The sequence below is a fragment of the Pelodiscus sinensis genome, chromosome 2 (genome assembly GCF_049634645.1).
Source record: "Pelodiscus sinensis isolate JC-2024 chromosome 2, ASM4963464v1, whole genome shotgun sequence".
In the NCBI taxonomy this organism is placed as follows: domain Eukaryota; kingdom Metazoa; phylum Chordata; order Testudines; family Trionychidae; genus Pelodiscus; species Pelodiscus sinensis.
The window spans coordinates 111,948,410-111,970,558 of record NC_134712.1 but is presented as its reverse complement, the minus strand read 5'-3'; the positions used below and the strand labels follow the sequence as shown (position 1 = coordinate 111,970,558).

General features: G+C 39.3%; 1 long non-coding RNA gene across 1 annotated transcript; it reads left to right on the top strand.

The window, feature by feature from the left end:
• The first annotated feature begins 3,816 nt into the window (after window positions 1-3,816).
• LOC142826764 (uncharacterized) lies at window positions 3,817-17,794 on the top strand. The gene is made up of 3 exons (XR_012900997.1): window positions 3,817-3,938; window positions 15,867-16,050; window positions 16,531-17,794. It is a non-coding gene; the product is annotated as an uncharacterized LOC142826764 (long non-coding RNA).
• The last annotated feature ends 4,355 nt before the right edge of the window (window positions 17,795-22,149 follow it).

The following is a 22,149-nucleotide window of genomic DNA, read 5'->3' as shown; positions in this document are numbered from 1 at the left end:
TTTTGTGGGTGTAACATATGACATGAAAAAATGAACGGACTACATGAGATAAATGTTAGTCATTGTGCTTAATGCACTACCTGAAGACACTCAGATACTATAGTGCTAAGCATAGTTTAACAACCTGTCCTGAACACATGGAATAGAAGAGGTGATGGAGGTGTAAGTGGGAATGGTATGCTGGTAAGGGTCAAAATCAGCATGTGAGATGGTATTAAGGGACAAGATTCTCTCTTTTCAAAGTGATTTTCCCAAGAAAAAATAGGCAAAATCTCCCTCTCATGATCTGGTAAGAAGACTGAAAGTCTGTGCTTCATCCTGATATATGGAAGATGGAGTTGAGGAACATATATTTTAATCATAATGAGATTAAAAGGGAAGTGTGACAACCGGGCATGAGCTCTGCATAAGCACATCAGGCTGCACTAGGAAAGAGAAATGGAAGGACAGGAACTGTTATTTTAAAAGAGTGTTCAAGATATAATGTATGAACTATGTTTCTGGGTCTGCTACAGTCAGGTACTTCTCTAAAAAATATAAATGATAGGTGCTGGTGTTGCATAATGGGACAATTTACACATAGAAATGAAATAAATGTTTTTAATTCTGACCTGAGTGGCTCCAATAGGATCAGTCCTTTACTGTTTTAATATTGTGTCATAGTTTGTGCTGTTAAATCAAAAGGCAATCTATAATACATCTGCTGCTATTAATGCAAAGGATCTGGGGTATTCAACAGATATTTATCCATTATTAATATAGATAATAAAGGATCATTTATGAGACCACAGATGAGATTTTTATCATCAAAAGCTTAAAAAGGAAATTTATTTTTGCTTCAGGACAGAGATGAAAAGAGTCAGTAATGGGAAATGTAAGAATCAACACAAACTGTCAGACTCGTTCTTTTCCCGAAGACAACTAGTATTTTATAGCAACAGATTAAAACCAAAATAAAATATTTCTGCTGTAAAACCTTTCATTATTGACGAGTTTTTTGGTTGTTTCTGGTTTTGTCCTTTAGAGAGACAGTCATCAATGCTTCTTCACTATACAGTTATGATCTCGGATGCCTCATGCAAAAAACCTACAGAGCAGAGAACATGTCACTGTCTGAAGAAATTTTGGGAGACATCTGAAAGAGAATTTGAGAGGTGTCAAAGTCAGCTCTAAGGACTTCGTGTTGCAAGATGCAACCGTAAGTCCAATATTTTTAAAAGGTCACTGTGTGTTATATAGTAGTGTGGTAGGGAGCAGGCAAGAGGTAGATCTTTATCTTTATACTTGTCAGCACCCACCAACCCACATGAAAAAGGAACAATAGGAAATGGGGAAAATTGAATGAGTGGGCTTCCATGTGTGTCTGATAATATTATTTTTATGGGTAGAGAGATCCCCTCTAATCGTGCTGATTTTGTTTTAGAAAATATATATAGTGCCTGATCTTGCTCCAGTTGAAGTTTATGGGAAGTTTCCAGCATGTTTAGAAGTTGATCTATAGCTTTATTGAGTCCTACCGACAAAGTGATAGCTACCCAGTCAAGATGAAGTATGTTTCTTACAATCATTCAACTCAGGAAATTCAGAGGTAAGACTAAAACTCTCCCCTTGGTTCAGCCATTGTGCCCATCTTTTGGAGATGGCTGAATCAGTTGAAGGAGTTATCATAACACTCAATTAACTTGCTTCCCAAATCCTTTGAAAAAGCCAGGTGGTCATTCAGAGTTTATGGGGTAACTTCAGATGTTGGGGGTATAGACTGACTAGTATGTCTGAGTCGGCCCCACATCATCATGGAAAATAACATTACAGATAAATTAATTGCTACATATCGATTGCATTCATGTGTGTACCTTATTTGTTATCACAAAGATCTTCTTAGTCTTTGGACACAATTCCACAAACAGAAATCCATTTGCAGAATCTGCCTTCCTAATGTCAGTGGCATTTCAAACAGGAGGATGGTCTTCACATGGGGTCATAGACGGAGTACTGTGCCCTTTATATATACAGAAATTATATAGTCACCTCCAGGGCCGGATTAAGACCTTTAGAGGCCTTAAGCACTGAAAAGATTATGGTGCCCCCCCACATGTAATTCAAAATAAAAACAATACTATACTGTAAAATCTCATTTGTTTTGGTGCCCCTGTTTTGCTGGTGCCCTAAACATGTGCTTAGTCTGCCTATTGGGTAATCCAGCCCTGGTCACCTCTGGGTTGAGAGAATAACAGAAAACAGGCAATACAGAGATGAGCAGAGGGGAAATTTGATCCCAATACCAGCTGCACTTATGAGGCTTCAGCCTTTTTTGACTGTGGTATGACTGAGAATGACTATTATGATCCAAAGGATGACTATTATGATACCTCTGAGTCAGAGCTGGACAAGTAGGTTCCATCATAGAGCAAAATCCACACACACGCCTGTTGAGATGCAGAGATTTGTATCACCCTTTTCCCACCCCAAAACAGGAGGTGCTCAGATTAAAGATTGTGGCTTTGACTCATCCCTAGCAATGAAATGTCTCTGTTTAAAAACAAATCACATCCCAGCAAGATGGCAGCAGGTTGAAAGATGTAATGGGCTAGACAACTTCTTGGCCTTGTTATTAATTTAAATTAAAGCAAGTTGTGTGTGTGCTAAACTAAATAGCATATCTCAAACCTTGTTTTCTTTCTTTTAAGAGAAAAATGATAAACAATAAAAAGTTAGATATGTGGAAGGAGCATGTGTGTGAGAGAGAAAAAGAGCTGGGAAGGAAAGCCCTGCAGGATTTCCTGTCAAACTTTTCTGTTTCCTTTTAGCTGCCATTCTGACTACTAATTTAGGCCTCAGTCATGCAGGTGGGCCCTTACATCTCCATGGGCTCCTAAGGAAGCCAAAGGGCTCTTGCATGAACAAAAAGACCAGCCTGGGTCAGCACCATGAATGTTGGCTAGATAGAAAAACAAAAATGCAGGTAAGCTAAAAGAAGCCACTCAATTTAGTTGAGCACAGGATCCCTCCCACCCCTATTATCAAGCCTCTCTGTAAAACAGGATTTTTTTAAATACTTCCTTCAACATTTGACAGAAAAAAGGCTTGTGTAGACACTTTAATTTCTAATTCACTGCCTTTGTATTCCAATTGCTTGCATATTCGCAAGGTGAATTTAACATCTGATTAGCCAGAACAGTTTATAGTGAAAGGAGAGGATTTTAAATCAGAAGTTGATTTAGCTAATTTGTCATCTCCTACCAATGTTCTTCCTGTCCTCTGCTTTCTCCTTTTGTTCTTATCAGCAATATATTAATAGATTGCATAAAATAATTGTCAGTCCCAGTTGCAAATTATTCTGCCATTGAACAAAGATCTAATTAAAGTTTTTGGATCAATAACATCTGTAGTCAACTCTGGATGATGATTAGGACACCTAAGAACAGGCAACCACAACCTTCCAGCTGCAGGGAGGGCACCAGGAAGACAAAAAGCAGCTGGAAAGATTAAAAACACAAGAGGTTACTGATTGGGAAAATGATTCAGTTGGAGCTGAGATCACACAAGATCAAACAATATGGAGTGTAACACAGATCCCAAAGGCTTTCCTGTCAACGAGCTTCTGAACATTTCATGAGAAGCAATCAGAAAAGCTTGAGACTGATAGAAAATGAGGAGAGAATGATTGATACACTAGACAAATACATACCTGCCCAAGTCATTAACACAAGGGGGAGGGGGTGAGAAAGATACCTTGGTTAATACACAGGGAGAATGCAACACTTGGAGAGTTTCCCTGAAAGCATTCCGCTAATTAAGGGCCTGATCCATCAAAGCAATACTGTTGTGAATAATCTTGTTGGTGCTAGAACTACCCATGTAATGACTGATCTCACATGCGTAAGGGCTTGCAGGGTCAGGCCCTAACTGAAGAAATACCACAGCTACAGACTTCACGTGTAAGTCTAACACTTGTTAAAATGTAATAATTCCAGTGTCAGGAAAAAGATTTGATTACTGTTTTTAGACAGGGAGGCATTATGGTGGAGAACTGATTTATGGTATTTTACCTGTTCCTAAATGGAGCAATGTAGAACTGACTGATTATTGGTGTTCTTTTACTTAACATTAGAACAAGAGTGCAACTGTAAGATATTTTTGCACTGATTTATGGTCCCCAGGAAAATGAATGTGTGCATGAGCTGGGCAGAAATGAATGGTGATTTTGTTGTTGCTGTTCTGTGCCCATAATTATTTGTATTACCATAATTCCTAAGAGTGATATGGATCAGGACCCCATTGTGCACAAAACTAGCTTTTCAGGTGTGAACATTGTTTCTGGGATTGTGATAATGATTGAAGGCAGGGGAGAGTGGAACAACAACATTTAGCTATTTTACGATGTCTCATAAGAAGTATGGTTTTTGGTGTAAAGCTTTGCTCCTGTCTATTAGGAAAAAACAACTATATAAGAGATAACTATGGAGCTCTAACACACCAAGGTGCCAGAGGCCCTGGGATACTTATTAAAAAAATTCAATAAGGAGTCAGAATCCCTGGAATTGGCCCTTGATCATCTCTCAAATCTAGGTTTGCTATCATTGAAACTTCTACAGCATTTGTACATTGCATGGTACTGAAACAACTGTGGACTTTCATTTCTACTTCATGATAAATGGAGTCTAACTATATTCAAGTATGCCATAAATAGATTCACTGTATTTTATTACTGTCAATAGCTAGGGTTTGGTTTTGCTATTCATTTTGCACAATAACACAAGCAGTGAAGTTTTTAAAGAAAAAAATGTATTCAAGATAGCAATTTATCAATTTGTCATATTTGTTAACTCTTGTATGTGTTGCTCTTATACCACCAACATAATAGGAAGGAACCACATAGGCCCAATGGGTTAAAAAATAACTCTTTGTGCTAATTGTATGCTACCTGCAAAGACTAGCTACCTATTCTGTACAAAAACTCAAAGAAGGTTAAAAATTGCAAAATCAAGTACTTATAAGTTAAGGTTGCTGTCCTTACTCAGGCATCTGCTATTTGAAGTTACACTTTTTCAGATGAAAAGTCTGAATTTGAAAGCTGCTTCATATGGAATGCCATGGAATTAATGCTGCTGCACACAAGTCCACTTGTGTAGCGTAGCTTCCAGGATCAGGGCCTATTGCATATGACCTAGCTTACAGTCATTTTGGGTGACTTACTTACTTTACTTTGGAACTTTCTGCTGAGAACAGATAATGAGCATTGCTTTTGTAAAATAAAATATAGTGGTGCCCCTTACGCCATATTAAAAATAATGAGGAAAAAAAGTGATTCACTTAATTCAATTCTCTCTTTACACTTTGGACCACATGTCACATTTTTAATGAATCTCCTTCTTGGCGCACACACACACACACACACACACACACACACACACACACACACACACACACACACAATCAGATAAATTGCTCCACGCTATACAACTCCCAAGCACAAAAGGATGTCAATCAAACTGATGAAGGGCAAAATATGTAGAAATAAGTATGTCCAAGTGTCGATGTGCATTCTCAATGCAGTTTTTTTATTCATCATAATAAAGGCAGGGCAATGGTGCAGCAGACCTTAGTTTCTGTCCATGGGGACCATCATCTTTAATATAGTCTCTTAAAAATACATGCATTGCTACATTTTTCATTACCATTAATTTTTTCATCAATCATGTTAATTTATACAGAAAGGCACTTAATAATAGCTAATTAACACTTATGACTTTTGAAATTAGAAGACCTTTTGAGAGATTACTGCTGATTGAGAAAAGGTTTTTGTTCCTCCCATTAAAGAGAGAGCGAAGATGTGGCCCACACATTTGAGGGGAACTTTTCCTCTCTTGCTTCACTGATCACACATCAAATGAAAAACAGCAAGGCCCACACAGAGGCAATGATGCTATTAGCTACCACTTTTGAAAGATGCCATTATTTTAACTGATTATTAAGCAGCATATATATTATTCAGAGTGACCTTTAAATAGGTGGAAATTAAATTATAATTTACTGGGGAGATATCTGAAACCGTGTAGCTATTACAAAAAGACCAAGTGCTGGTACATTGTTGTGAAAATATGTTTTTATTACTGAAGAATGCAGCAAAGAAAAAAAGCATTAGATTCTGTCAGCCAATAAAAAGGGCTTGCATATGTACAAAAATATTTCTAGATGAAAATTAGGACTCTTATAGTGGAAGATTGCCCATGTCTAATTCTTGCCTACAATATCAGATGGGTGTCTCTTTATAGACATGATAGCTTTCTTTCTTTTCTTTCTTTACTACTAATAAAAAAAGCAGTTGTCTTCCTTGAGTCTTTGGGTTAAGAGTTTCTAATGTGACCTACGCCCACATGAGCTAGCCAGTAGGTTTTGTATCCGCTGTCTTTTAAAATTCTTTTTTATTTTGTCCCACCAGTAGATGTCGCTCTTTCCTATAAGAACCTACAGAGCCACTCAGTTTCCCACTGTGTACAACATGTCAGCAATCTAGAAGTGATGATAGGGAGCCAAGTTAGGATGAAAATACTCCACACCCAAAGTAGCATTTAATTGCCTCCTTTTTATTCTGCCTTATCCCAATCTTCTAAGAGCCTCTACGTAGCCTACTTAATACATTGCAGGGTTTCTCCTATGTGCACATGGCTATGATTTCTTTTTTGTGAGGTAAGTGGCAATCGGCAGCAAATGGGAATTTTTGGTGTATTTTCTGCCTAGTGTATGCAGTATGGATTGCATGGTATTATTCATATTTAACAGCTATAGGGATTCTTTTTTAAAAAACTAGTTGCCTACTCTGTGGCAGCAGTTAGAAGTCCACATTCCCTAGGAAATCCTGTAATTCTGTGTTTGCTTATCACTAATTTAAATCATGCCTGATGCTTTTCAGCTACAAATCAGACTCAATAAAAATGTAATCCACAAATGCAATAACAGGAAGTTAAAAAAAAAACCTAGATGAATGTATTTATGAAGTTGATTGAGCATGACAATCTCTATTTAATAATCATATATGAATTGTTTTTGAGCTTTAGGGTATCATTTCAGCAGTTAAATACAACTGTACAAGGCTATATCATAGTCAGGGAGATCAAAGTCCACATTTGCAGTTGGCCCATGGCACTGATTAGCAGAAGTCAGTGGGAGCAATTAAAAAGAAAATGCATCTACATCACAGAGAATCACAGGGGGTTTCAAATCTCTCTCTTCATGGAATTTGATGAAATGGTTATTTTTGTATTGGAAATATATGAACAATTAAATCTTGAATTGTAAAACTTCCTTTCACTCAGAATGGACTCAATTTGGTTCTGAAATTAGCTGCTCATTCCCAAAACAGAAATCTGTCTGGTGAATGAGTTCCACAGATGTGATCATCTCCTGATCCATGGCATGGTGGCAGAAGTTTCAAAAAGATGTCCCCACAAGTGAAGGTGTTTTCCCAAAGGGAACAAGAAACCAGTTAACTAAGGTCAGGTCTACACTAGGGGATAAATTAGAATTAAGATACGGAACTTCAGTTACGTTAATTGTGTAGCTGCAGTCAACATACCTTAATTCAGACTTGGGCGCCATCCCCATGTTCCCTACTTCCCTTACTCTTCACAAAGAGCAGGGACACAGCATTTGATTTAGCGGGTCCTTACTAAACTTGCTAAATTGATCAACAGAAGATCAACCTCTGGAGCATTGATCTGTGGGTAAATGTAGATGTGGCCTCAGCAAATAATGGACTTTTGCTTTGAGGTCCAAACCGAAAAATCCAATTTGATTAGAATTGGAAATCCACATTTTTTTAAGTAGAATTGAAGACTTAGAATAACTTTGTTTTGGATTGATGAAAACATTTTAGGTTGATAGGAAACAATTTCCCCTCAGTTTTTCAGTGTATTTCAAGCTGACCAGAATGTTTGACTCCATTTTTTTTTTACATATTTTTACCTAAAATTGGCCACTTTCAAGTTTTTTCCACCCTTTTTTAAGATTGAACATATTTGAAAATTAAATACTATTTCAAAATGGAATGATGGAAATAAAACATTTTGATGTTTGCTTTGAAGTTTTTCCTACAGTTCTTTTCAGTTGAAACTGAGGCCATGTCTACATTAGGAAACTATTTCAAAATAACTAAATTTGACCTAATAACTCAAAATAGCATGTCCCCACTATGGGGAAGCCTGAAAATTAGTCTGAGCTTTGTTAATGTGGACATACTACCTCAACTTAGAGCCCCAGGAAGCACTAGGGAATAATTAGTTCAAATTATTCTAGGGACTAGTTATTTTGAAATAGCATTAGTCTGGATGCTCAGGTGCCACTATTTTGAAATAGCATTATTCCTCATGGAAGGCAGGAATACAGATTTTGAAATAAGTAGCTCTTTATTTATAAACTAGCCAATTAGCCCATCATAAGATGGGATATTCAGGTCTCTCCTCCACGTCGGTCTTCTCTCCTGAGCCTCCGGTCTCTTGCTCTGTCTCTCTCTTTCTCTCTCCTCCTGTCTCCCCCCCTCTCTCTCAGTTCTCCTCCGCCTCCTGCCTCTATCTCTGGGTACGTCTAGACTACATGCCTCTGATGACAGAGGCATGTAGATTAGACTACCCGGCATAGGAAAATGAAGCGGCGATTTAAATAATCGCCGCTTCATTTAAATTTACATGGCTGCCGCGCTGAGCCGATCAGCTGTTTGTCAGCTCAGCGCAGTAGTCTGGATGCTCCGCGGTCGACATCAAAGGCATTTGTCGACCTCCCAGGTATGCCTCATCCCAGGAGTCAGCGGAGCGCCACGGCGGGAGACAAAAGGGGGCGGGGCAGTGATGTACACGGACAGCCCTCACCCCCTGGCCATGTACATCAGTGCTCCGCCCCCTTCCCCTCCTGCCATGGTGCTTGGCTGACTTCTGTGCTACTCAGCAGTGGAGCAAGCAGCGCAAGCGGCCGTTTGGGCCCCACGCTCCCCGTGCAGCACGGGCCACCCAGAGGGAACAGCCAGCATTTCAGTGTTACAGAGTCACAGACATTGGGCTACTATATATATGATAATGGGCTTGGTAGTGTGGATGCTCTGCTTATAAATTTGGCCTAAGGTGCGTTATTTTGAAATAACTGTTGAATTTGTCTTGAGTTGGTGAATAGCTTTGTAGGCACTCCCTACCCCTTAATAAGGTATTTTCAGTGGGGTGGGGAGAACTAGATATTGAAAATATTTCACTGAGCTCTACTTAGGCTGTCATTAGTGTGCCTGGATGATTGATTGGAAAGCTACTGCTGTCTGCATCATCCTCCCTGAAAGCAGGAGGGCTGAGATTGAGTGGTAATTGGGCTTTGAATCAGGCCCTATATGCTGAATGTTAGGCAGCTAGTTAGGCTAGGTGTGATATTCAGCACATCAACCAGGTACCACTAACTTTATAAATGAGTAGCAGGTGAGGTCTGTTGTTGACTGAGTGGTCATTTTACATAGATTACGCTTATAGGAAAGTTCAAGAAATCTACTATATATTTTGAAGAGTGAGTTTGTTTGGGGATTTGTTTACCTACAGATACCAAATTTTGCATAAACAATCCTGCCTCTTAAATTAGCTGAATGCACTACTTTTTACACTGGAATGTGATGGGTGAAATTTTTAAATAATTATTTTTGTTTTTCATTGGGGAATAAATCATGACTATTGTGATTAGAGTTCAGAAAAAATATTTGCTAACAAATATTTGCCTATTCAGCTGTCGTTTTAGTGCAAAGAACATTTTTACTGTTACAAATCACAAAATAATTCAAATTAGAAAGAATAATAGAAGCTTTACTTGATAGGAGTTACCTTTTAATATGAAGACCAAAAAAGGTAACTCCTAAAAGGTAACTCCTATCAAGTAAAGCTTCCTTTCCTGTCGGCTTCCCCTATCTTCCCAGAACGAGGAGTACTGGATGTCGGTAGGGGCTGCCCTCAGCATTTGATTTATAGGACTTTATTAGACCCACTAAATCAAACGCTAGAAGATTGACCTCCTGAGGGTCAATCTTGTTGCAAGTGTAGACATGCCCTCATTCACTTCAGCGGAGCCAGTATTTCAACTGTAGTGTAGGCTTTTTGAGTGAACATCAGAACGAAATGTTGTGTTAGGGTTATATATTTGTAACCATTGCCATAATATCTGAGCATCTTCCCTATAAAATCAATAAGCAGTAATAAATTCCCTAGTGGAATTTATGGCATCTCTGAAACAACTCTTTTTCAGAGCAAAAATGTTGCTTTGAGTAGATTGCTTTGTTTTTTTCGGCGGGGGCGGGGGAAAGTTTGTGGTGGGGGAATTGGTAGGGGTTTGGGAATAAAAAGGGGTTTCAAATTGTGAGCATCACTTGTGGTGTGAGCAGGATTTCCCAGAGGGAGAATAATTAAAGTGGAATTGAGAGGCTAATGATCCCAGTTTTTTTTCCTGGCAACAAGCTAAGAAATGTAGAAGTGAGGAGTTCCTAACACCAAGGTAATTGTTGGTTCAATGCTGTGTGGCTAGCCAGAGCAGTTGTAGTGTCACCCTGAAAAGAAGCCAAGGTAGACGGTCCTTTTTTTGAACATGGGTTCAGAGTGCCTGGTTAGGGATTTGTGTTTTATACTGTTGTTTTCCTCATTGAAAATAGAATTTTCATTCCTACAGAGGCATTATAGCTCCTCTGCAGGATTGGATGAACGCACAAGCATTTCAAGCATGTACATATTTAAAATGTTGTTTTTATGTAAATAAACCAGCTACTTTGAAATGTATTTTCAGTAAAAGTTTATTCCAGTAAAACTGAAACCCTCAAGTATTTTTAGAAAGAAGAAACAAAATGGTACTCAAGATACTATGGTAGGCACATCTTGGGGTGATTTTCAAAAGGCACATTTATCTCTGTCACTCCATACCTGAGGACAGTAAGGACAACCACAGCTTCATATGCAGCAACCACAGCTCTCATAGGTCAGTGTATGTATTCCCAAAATGGACTGAAATGGACACGAATGTTCTTTTCCCTTGTTTAGTTCTACTACTTTGAAATAAAGTTTTTATTGCATTTTTTTAAAATTGCACATGGTTTCTATGCACTGATTCTGGTACATATTTTGAGGACATAATGTATCTTTATTATTTTACAACATGTCATACAGAATGCCTAGCACTAAGAAAAACACTCCTTTTGTGTGCGTGTATGCCAACAGCTCCCATGGGATCAGTGACAAACACAGTGTAAAATTATAAAGGTATATCAAACACCACAAATTTAATAGGTGCATTAAGAAACTGTGTTATATTCACAGATGTACACCAAGTACCACATCATTCTGAAGAGTTCTCTGAACTTTGGGACCAGGTACAGCATTTCTGTGGTTGACTCATGAAATGCCCTTTCAAGGCATCCCTTTGCAACAAAGCTCTGTGTTGTGCTCTTCTAATAACCCATGTGTCTGGCTGTTCAAACAAGCAGGTTGATGCTCCACTTTCACCCTGGGAGCATCTTTTCACCCCACTGGGTGAAACATTATGCAGGGCATAATAGGCAGCTGTAACTAATGGGATATTTTTCTCGCTAAGGTCCAATCTTGCCAGTAAACACCCAGCAGCCCTTCATGCTGCCAAAACCACAGCCAACTGTCTGTGCATCTACTGTGCCAGTAGTAGAACTTTTACTTGATATGGTCAAGGTGGCTGGTAGACAGCTTCATGGAGCTGGGATAGGCTGGGTCTCCCAGGATCACAAGTGGCATTTCAACCTCTCCATTGGCAATCTATGGGCATGAAAGACTGTCTATGCTTGGAGCTTTTTGGACAGTGCTGTGTTCTTAGAGATCTGTCCATTGTGTGCCTTTTTTGACAAGCCAACATTGCTGGTGGTGAAGTATGCCTAATGATTTACCAACACCTGCATACACATAACAAAGTAGCCCTTTTCTGTTGATTTACTCTCTGGCAAGGTAGAGCCAAAGTACGGATATACATACCAAATATTACGCCACCTCAGTTTGTGAACCCTATGCTGCAAATCCAGCCACTGTGTCCTTCATATTGCTGAGAGCCAGCCTCATAAGCAGTAGGAAATGATTAATGGCCCTGCACACTTTGATGACCATGTCCCGCCTTGTGGATTTTCCAACTCCAAAATGATTTCCCATTGACAGGTAGGATTTCAGTGTTGTAAGCTTCCACAGTGTGATCACCATTCGAGTCTCTATTATCTGTGCAGCTCTCATTCTGGGGTGTCTGTACTGGAGGGCTAAGGCAAGTTCAGCCCGCAAATCTAGGAACATGGCTTTTTTTCTGAAAGTTCTGCAGCCACTGCTTGTCTTCTCAGTCCCACATTATGATGTGATGCCACCAGTCACTTTCCCTTCGTGGGGCCCAGAAGCAGCTGTAGTGAGTGCTGTAGCTGTTCCGTGAACCACAACAACCTGGAATTGGTTTTGGCTGTGTCCCATGGCAATTTATTCTGCATTAAATCATCATGTTTCCTGCTGCTGTGGTGGTTCTTGTGGCTCTGCTAATGTTTGAGGATCACGTGTCCTGTGCTTAAAACACTTGTGACCAGCACAGAGTCTGCACAGCTCTGAAGTATGAAGGCAGAGAGCGACAAGCCCCATGCCAGTTTGTAGGGCTTAGCAAACAAAAAGCACAAATATTTTATGGGGTAGGGCTGAGACAGAGAAAGTTGCATGATGGGAAATTGATCTCTCATTCCCTGTACGACTCTGTTTCTGCTCCAGCATGAATTGCCTAAATTTCTCCTAAGACAGTGCACTGGATGATGGCTGTTACACATCCAGGTATCAAGTACCACAAAAGCATTGTGGATGGACAGTCTATGGACCATTTTTGTTTTGGCTTTGTTGACACTTAAAATGTTTGCCCATGGAATTAATTTGGATAGAGATGTAATTTTTTAAAAATGCAACATTTCTACTGGTTAAAATTGTAGTATTGATGCTGTTATACCAGTATAAAAATGCCATAGGTTTTATCTACAGTTAAGTTATATCAGAGTAGTTACATTGGTCAAGGGGTTGAGGGAAAAAAACCACCCTGATCAACACGGCTATGCCAGGAAAAGCCGCAGTGTAGGTGCAGCTACATTGACAGAAGTGGTGGCAACAGAAGCACTCTACAGTCAGGAGGCTGGCATTCCTGCACCTGCAGGAAAACGTCTGTTGGTGCAGGCTGCATCTTGTCTGGTAGTTATGCTGCCATAGCTATGCAGACACAGCTATGCTAACAATGGCTCTGTATTGTAGCCATACCTTATTCTATGGTGGTTTGCCTCCCTTCCCATAGAGGAATAAGAGAGATCAATGTATGAACTTCCATACTATTGTATCCACAGCAGGGGTTTTGGACCAATTTAACTATGCTTGTATAATTAAAGGCATACGGCTTTATAGTGTTGACAGGAAATGTACTAATTGTCTTTCCAAGGACCATTTATAAAAAAAAAAAAAAAAAAAAAAGGAAGGAAGGAAAGGAGAAGGGGTGTGTGTGTGTGTGTGTGTGTGTGTGTGTGTGTGTGTGTGTTTTAAAGAAAGGCAGAAATTGATCCAGCTGTTGCCTCCAAAATTTACCCTTTAAAATGGCATTGCATTTTATTTGGGGGAGCAAGGGATGATCTTACAATTCCTTCTGTCCTACAGATCCCCTACGTATCGGTATCATTTTAACACAAGGGGTGTGTCTAGACCAGGGGTCTCCAAACTACGGCCCGGGGGCCGGATGCGGCCCGCGAGGCCCTCTCATCCGGCCCGTGGAGACCTTTTTGGATTCAAAGGCAGAAGAAGTGAGATTGTTTCAAAACCCATTTGAAGCAGATGTGGCCAGTTGCCCAGAAGAACTGCAGCTGGAAGTCATTGAGTTGCAAGCAAATGACCTCCTTAGGGACAAGTTCAAAATAGGACTGGTGGGTTTTTACCAGTTTTTGCCCAAGGAAGACTTTCCTAATGTCAAAACTTTTGCATCAAGGTACCTTTCAATCTTTGGAACAACATACCTGTGTGAACAAACATTTTCAAGAATGAAATACGTGAAGAACAATTTGAGAACAAACTTGTCCGATGATAATCTCAGGTCACTGTTGATGTTAGGGACAACAAATCTAAAGCCAGAAATGTCTGCTATTTTGGCATCCAGGAAACAATTTCACCATTCACACTAATACAGGTGTTCATGTGTAGTGTATGAATGTGTTATTAAATAATAACTGAATAAAATAATATTAAATAAATAATTAAAAACAACATCCATGTTTTGATTGTTTTTTATTTGGACCTCAAGTGTGTAGTCGGCCCCCGAACTGCTGTTTGATAGTTAATGCGGCCCTCGGGCTGAAAAGTTTGGAGACCCCTGGTCTAGACTATAAGGTTCTTTCGAAAAAAGTGGCCTTTTTTTGAAAAAACTTCTTCCCCTGTGTCTAGACTGCTGCCGTGTTCTTTTGAAAGTAAATCGAAAGAATACGGCAGTTTTTTCGACCGCAGAAAACCTCGTTTTACGAGGAATAATGCCTTTTTTTGAAAGTGCTCTTTCGAAAAAAGGCGCTATGTAATGCAAACTGTGCTTTTTCAAAAGAGAACATCCAGACTGTCTGGGTGCTCTCTTTTGAAAAAGCGGCTTCCTTTTTTGAAAGTACTGGTTGTAGTCTAGACGCTCTTTCTTGAAAGAGGCTTTTTTGAAAATATCTTTTGAAAAAGCCTCTTTCAAAAGAGGCTTGCAGTCTAGACATAAACAAAGAGAGCTAATGCTTTTATCCTTGCATAGTCATTTGGCCTAGATATCTTGTAAACCCTCCCCCCATTCTTTCCCTAATCTTGAGAGGTTTAAAAAAAAACCAAGCAAATAAGAAGAATTTAGGCATATAATTTTCAAAAGCTCTTAGGTGACTTCCTAGCCCAAGTCTTATTTTCAAAAGCAACTCTGGCACTCATGAGCCTAAATCTCATTGAAGTATTTTCCAACTTTTTCAAAATTTTACTGTAGAGCTCTAGGTAAGAAAGAATCTACCATCCTTCATTCATCCGTCTGTTCTCTACATTGGTGGTTTTCAACTTTTTTTTTTTTTTTTTGTGGACTCCTAAAAAAAAAATTCAGTTGGAAGTGCAGACCGCTTTGGAAATTGTAGACATAATTTGCTGATCCCCAGGGTCCGTGGGCCACAGATTGAAAACCACTGTTCTATGGTAACAGCAACCTTTTGTAGAGCCCTAAGAGTCCACGGATCACAGGCTGGAAACCACTGCTCTACTGCACCTAAGGAACAAAATAGAGCCTCACTTTGTGTCTGCCACAGAAACAGTGTTTAAAACACACCTAAAATGAAAATAAATGAGCAACATATCAGTAGCAATAAAACAAATAAAAATAATTAATAATATACTCCAGACAAGGCAGGAAAGGGGTTAAGCAGTTTGTACCAATTATTGACTACAAGATCTGCAAATGATTGCATAAAATTTCCAAAATATGCCTGCAAGCTTCTATTATTGATGTAATGCCCCGGGAACTGCACATATGGGTTTAATTGTCTAAACTGTTTTATTAATTAAATTGCTGTGATTTACCTTTCCCATGTTAGCATTTACAGTTTATGAAACAGCTCGTAATTAGAAAATGACTATACTGATGTTGCTTGTTTACTTTGCAAGCGATACATAATAGTGCCACATTCCTCCTTTAAACCCACCCTCCCAGGCTACCTTTTTTCTAGTCCGATTAATAGGCAACCGCTGCTGGAGCGTTAAATTGCTTTTTGGGTGTGTGTGGGAGAGAGATAACTGGTAGGGTTACTGTTTCAGCTGAAGTGTAAAATAGCATCCATTTTTTCCTTACAGAAAGCTAGATCCAAAGCTCATTGAAATTAATGGGAGTCTTTCTATCTTAAATGGGATTTGGATCAGGCCCACAAAGTGAAAATCAGAAAATTTCTTTCCATGGAGTCTGACTACTGGTCTGCTGCTGAACTATGTACCCACTCGAAGCTCTGGTCAGGCAAACAATTAATTTTTGTAGCCAAAGGTATTTTGATTTTCTTTTTTTAATGATTCATTTAATCATTTTTTAAAAAAAATGTACAGTTAGATGCTGTGAAGTTGTGCACATCTGAAGTGTCAGTGGTGAAGTTTTTCTGTCTAATAATAATACTACAGTATCAAGTCACTGGATGGCTGCTTTAGAAGTAGATGGATATTATTGAAATAGTTACTTATCCAGTTTAAGTTATAATTTCTCTTTGAAAATAAAGATTATTCAAACTATAATTAATCTCTATTTAAAGCAGAAGGATTTTTTTTGTTTTTTATTTCCCTTTATAAGGGAAATGCAGAAGCAGTATACTTTGTCCTTAAAAATAGCTATGCTATTTTTGTAAATATTTTTGAGAGAATATGAAAATATTCTCTCAAAGGGGACCTAATCTGACCTGCATAACAGATGCCATAAAATGTCACCCCATAAAGTCTGTAAATGCTCTTCTTGATTGTGCTGTTTTTTCCATAGTGACATGATCCTGCATTGTATGGCAGCGCTCATCCAGATGAACTCCAAAGTGTTCTACAAACTTTATTAATGGACTGTATAAACACTGAACCCAATCCTGCTCCAACCAATGTCAACAGCAAAAGTCCTATTGACTTAAAGTGAGGCGAACTGGGCACAAAGTGCTTACTTTAAGAATATGATCTGGATATCATAAACATAACTGTGCAGGAATGATGGCTGAGGTGGTGCTATGTGCATTGCTTTGTTTATGCTAAGAAGTTAATTGATTCATACACTGGGAAGAAATGAATCTTTCAGTGAAAGCTGGCTTTAAAAGGCAACCTGGCAAGAATTCCTAGCCTAAATAAGGGAAGGAGGAGAACCCCAAACAAACAAACAAACAAAAAAAAAAAACCACCGCCACAACACACTGTATTTAAGATAAGTATGTGGGCATAGAAATTTTGATAGTGTTATGTTTATGTTCTCATTGCGGATGGGCAAGTGCCCTTTTTCTACAGACAGATATTAAGGCCAGTTTCTTGCCTATTTAAAGAGCTATTTGTGCTACTGAGACTGCTTAAGAGGGCCTTCAGATTGCCCTAAATGTCCTCCGCCTGCCCTAGAGCGTAGGGACATGACTGGGGAGTGGTATACTCTGGCTCTCCTTGTAGGTGTTAATGGCATTGGGGGCGGGGGTGTTATTTCCCAAACCAGGGCAAGTCACAGCGCCTTAGGGCTGGCTGCTCTAATTGGCAACAGGGGCTGAAGCAGCCCCTGGCTGCCTCACTTGCTTGGTGGAGCACAAAGCTGCCTTAATAGTGACTTTTCCTTCTCTCATCCTATGTGTGCCGGACTGCTGAATAATCCCCAATAATCTGACCTCTCTCCATGTCTTCATTTAAAACTGTATTAGATATTAAATAATTTGGCAAAACGTTCTCTTCATAGGATTCCCTGGCAGACCTAATAAATAAATGGCCAATGGTGTGCCATGGTTTAGACTGGGGTGGGGAACCTCAGGCCTGGGGGCCAGTTGCGGCCCTTGGCTTGCCTGGATCTGGCCCCTGAGGCTCACCTCCATACCTGCCCTGCATTGGGGAGCTTGCGCTGGTGCTACAGTCCCCATTCTGCTACCCGGGGGACTGGAGCACAAAATCTACTGGGCTGGGCTCCCTAGGTTCTGGTGTGCGAGGGGAATGTGTGGGGATTGTCTTTATCCTTCTCTGTCAGGGGCCACAGTGAGGGTTTTTTTCTGTTTCTCATTTGTGTGCGGCCTCCGACTTTTGGGGGGGGGGGGTGTCAATGGCTCCCGAGCCAAAAAATGTTCCCCACCTCTGGTTTAGACATTGTGTTAGAATATTGCTTAGCTAATGCGCATTGTCTAGCAGAGAAATAAAGGTTTGTAAGAAGGCTGCAGTCTCGCTGTATCTTAATATTAATACTAAAGTAGCACGTTAAAAGGTGATACTTTCATTCCATCTCTTGCTTCTATAGTAGGCTGACCTCTGTGCTGTCCTCATCTAAGCAGGGTGATACTCTGACCAACTTGCTTTTTAAACATACGAACACTTTTATAATTAAGTGTAAATAAATTAAATTTCAGGAGAAACGTTCTCCTAAGGTTCCACTTTTTAATATTGGGTAATTCATAGCTTTTTTTGATCAAGGTGACTGCAATACACACTGCAAAAGCATCAGCAAGCAAGCATGGAGAGCAGAGCAAATAACTGGGAGTGTTTTGAAGGGTAAGTTTTACAACTTTACCAATGATAGGAAAATAAGAGAAGTATTTTTTAAAGGAGAAATACTACTTCATAGGAATATAAAAGTTCTGTACTCAAACTACCTTCATTCACAGTGCATTATGATTTTCTACCATAGCGTGTGATCCAACGCCCATTGCAGTTAAGGAGAAGTTTCCCACTGACGTCACTGGATCAGTAAGCACAACTTTCTTCTAACTGCTATTTTGAGTACAGCCAGGAATGTAATTTCCCCCTTCTGCATACAACACAAACTCCCAACTTCAATATGTCTGTCTTTGTGGCCACAATTTTCAGCAGCACTGAGCCCCCCTGCGGATTGATTTTCAAAACTGCTCAGTTCCCTTTTTAGGGATCAAAATAAGCAGCCTCATCAGCTGGGTATGTTGTCATAAACCTTTTGCAAATCTGTTCTAGGAGCACTTCCTTGGAATGTTTAGATGTGATCAGCACATTGAGTGTTTACTCTTTTGAAAATCCGCCCATTGCTACTGTAAAATTTGCTGCTGGGTATTGGGAAAGTTTGAATGTCTTGCCTTATTTTGGTGTCTAAATGGGCATTAAGCACTTGGAAATTTGGTCCTGAACCCTTTTTGAAAGAAAAGTGTCCCATATAAATACCATTATAACATGCCTTCCTGTTTGGACTGCCAGTGCTCTAAATATTAGTATCAATATTTCCTTTAGTGGCGTGAATACCTCTATTTGACACTCATGTTTCAGAATGATTCAGAAATTTTAATACCCATTGTGTACATATATCAGACAAGAATGCTAGTAAGTGGGCTGTGCCCACAAAAGCTCATGATACTATCTACGTGTTTTGTTAGTCTATAAAGTGCTACCAGACCATTTGTTGTTTTTTAAGTTTATCCTTACAGACTAACTTGGCTACCCCTCTGAAGCTAGTGATCAGTAAGTTATTAGTTTTCAAATGAGACTTTCTAAGGTATATTTATTACAGAATATACAGGTTGTGAATACAGGAGTGCCACAAGAATACTAATGGCCAGAGTATAGTTCATCCATATTTGGCACCCTGGAAAGATGAAGTTGTGTAACCCTACTCCTTGATTTTCTCTCTTGTGATAATCTTAATCTTACCTGAGTGACCCATTTTATCATTACATTTTTAATAAGTGCTAACCAAAACCTGTGTTTCTCTAGAGCACCAAGGGACCACTACCGTGAATTTGTCATTAACATGCGAAAGAGAGTTATGCTCCAAGAATAGTGTGCTGTTTTCGTCTATATTTTATTAGAATTTTCATCTAGAAAGATTTGAAAGCAGTCTTCGCCGGACACTGGCCGTGTTCATTAGAAAAATGAGAGGGTTTCATGTCAAATAATAATAGTGATACACTTTCGACATGCATTCCATTCAAGCGACTCAAAGGACTCCGCAAATTAGCCTCCATGCACTCCTCTGAAGTCTGTATTGGCTCCTATCTGTCTAGGTCTTGTAGGATGTAGGGCGGGGGTTCTAGATGGGGGAGACTGTGGAAGAGAGATTTGCCCTAAACCTCATTTTGAGTCAATGGGAGAGCTGGGAATATAACCCAGGAGTCCCGACTCCTCTTCCTGGACTACTACAGGAAAACATGGCAATACCAATATTGAGAGAGGACTGGATTGATTAAATGTTCCCATAGGTTCCCATAGATTTTTAAAATCTGATTTAAATTGATATTTATGCACTCACATGTAAGTGGCATTATTTTCAAAGATACTGAGCACATGCAGGTAGTAATTGGGCAGCTTGCATTTATGTACCTAAATATGGATTGAGGTGTTGATTCTAGGCATTCCTTGAAAAATATTGATAATTTGTCAGATCAAAAGAAAGAAGTTGTACTGGGTGTTAGAGGTTTGTACTCACTTCTCAGTCTGAGACCTCCTCACACCAAGGCAATGGTGTAAAATGAATAGGTCTTGAGTTCTCACCAGAGCACATCAGAGGATGTACGTCTGACAAGGAAAGGGCTGTGTCTACAGAAAAGAGTTTAAACATACTAAGAGCTGTGGACTGTACCTGGCACCTTATTTGTCCATGACACTGTGTACCTTTTCCATACTGAGCCATATCTTCTGCTGATGTAAATGGTGTGGCTCCATTGCAGTTAAGAGAGTACTGTATTGCAATTTACAATGAAGAGAAGTTTGCCCTAAAATCCACTCTGTTTTTTCTTGTCTGGATAGTGAGGAGGTGTCTTAGTTGGAGGGCGGAAAAAAATGTTGGGACTGCTGCCTAGAATGAATGTCAGCATCCCTCTGAGGATCCCTTACATGTATTTCCCAAGTACCCTAATGCCCTGCTACTTAGATCTTGTGCTAACTGACTCTTCTGAAGTGTTGAGTACGTGATAGGTAGAACAAACCATCTTAACGTAGGTATTGCAGAATTTCAACAGATGGATAAAACTTCAATTATGCGCTGTTATCAGTTCTATTAAAGAAGCCGTGCACTTGAGGGAAATAAATTCAAAAAGTCTCTGCTGGAAAGAATGGAAAAAAGGTTTTTCTCCCTTTCTATTTGTAGTTCATCTAGGCAGGCTTATGAAAAATTGCCTTTCATCTTTGGGACCACCGTTTTAAAATACTCATCCAAAGGAAAACTGTGAGCTGTGCCCTCCCAGCTCACTCCATATTCTTGGCAACTTTTCATATCACATTAGCCATGTAAATGGGCTCAATTAAATTTACTAGGTCAGGACAGCAAAGGGAAGTTCATCAGTTTTTTTTCTACTGTCTGGTTAAGTAGACATAGTTAACTTTAAAACCCTTTGTCAGTCATCCATATAAATGGATTAGTGCATGATAATCTGATTATACATGTGCTGTGGAAAGTTATACCTTGAGAGAGGGAAGATCCTGTGTATATGTTGTGCACTACCAAAGTACTCAGAGTTACAGAGAACATGGAGTAAGCAAGATCCCTGCCTTGAGGAGGTTATAATCTAAGATACAAGAGAAACAACAAAGATGTATAGTTACCTTTCTATGTGAATTATCTGCTTAAGGAGGTTGTTTAAGATGAATTAGCTGCAGGACAGAGTGTTTTGAGGAGGTAAGTGGGAGCCTACTTTGCCAGAATATGGTGGATAACAGACATAGCATTGGGAAAGGAGCTGAGATTGGAGTAAACAAAAAGAGCGACTCACTAATAGCCAAATCATTCTATGTTAATGTTTCCACATTAGAATCTATTGGAGGCCAAATAAAAGGTATCACCTTCAGGAGTATGCAATGAGAATTTTCCTATTGACAGGCCTCTCAGGAAAGTGCTGGCATCCTCTCAGGTTTCCTCAAATTCACTGTTTTTTTTGGTTTTTTTTTTATCACTGACTTTAGCGGTACTCTAAGTAGAGTGAGTGCCAGTAATAGACAGTATATGGGAAATAGATAAGCATGTCGGATTGAAACTGAAATAGCATAAAACCTCATATACAAATGCTATATGCTCTATATTTGTGAGTGAAGCCATTTAGGGTCGTTCTCTAAATAAATAACTTTGTCCTGTTTGCAACTTAACATTGAAATTTTTCCAGTTTCTTTCCTGAAGTAAACTTGACTTTTCACCTGAATCGCTCCTAAGGGTTTTCTTTCCTTTCTCTTTTGTTCAATAAAAAAGTCGTATCTAGAACTGATTCTGTACTGTAGAGCCAAAAAGAAGTGGGTGGTATTTTTCTGAAACTTCTCCTGAGCCTTATGTATTGCTTCTGCACCAGCTGTCATCATACTATACAGAAATGTAACATTTCAAATAAAAATTCAATATTTCTCAATTGTAGACTCTGACCCTCTGAATGTGGAGCTTATTTTCCTCTGCTCCTTTTATGGTTGAGTCAACAGGTTAGCTCCTATTGGTATT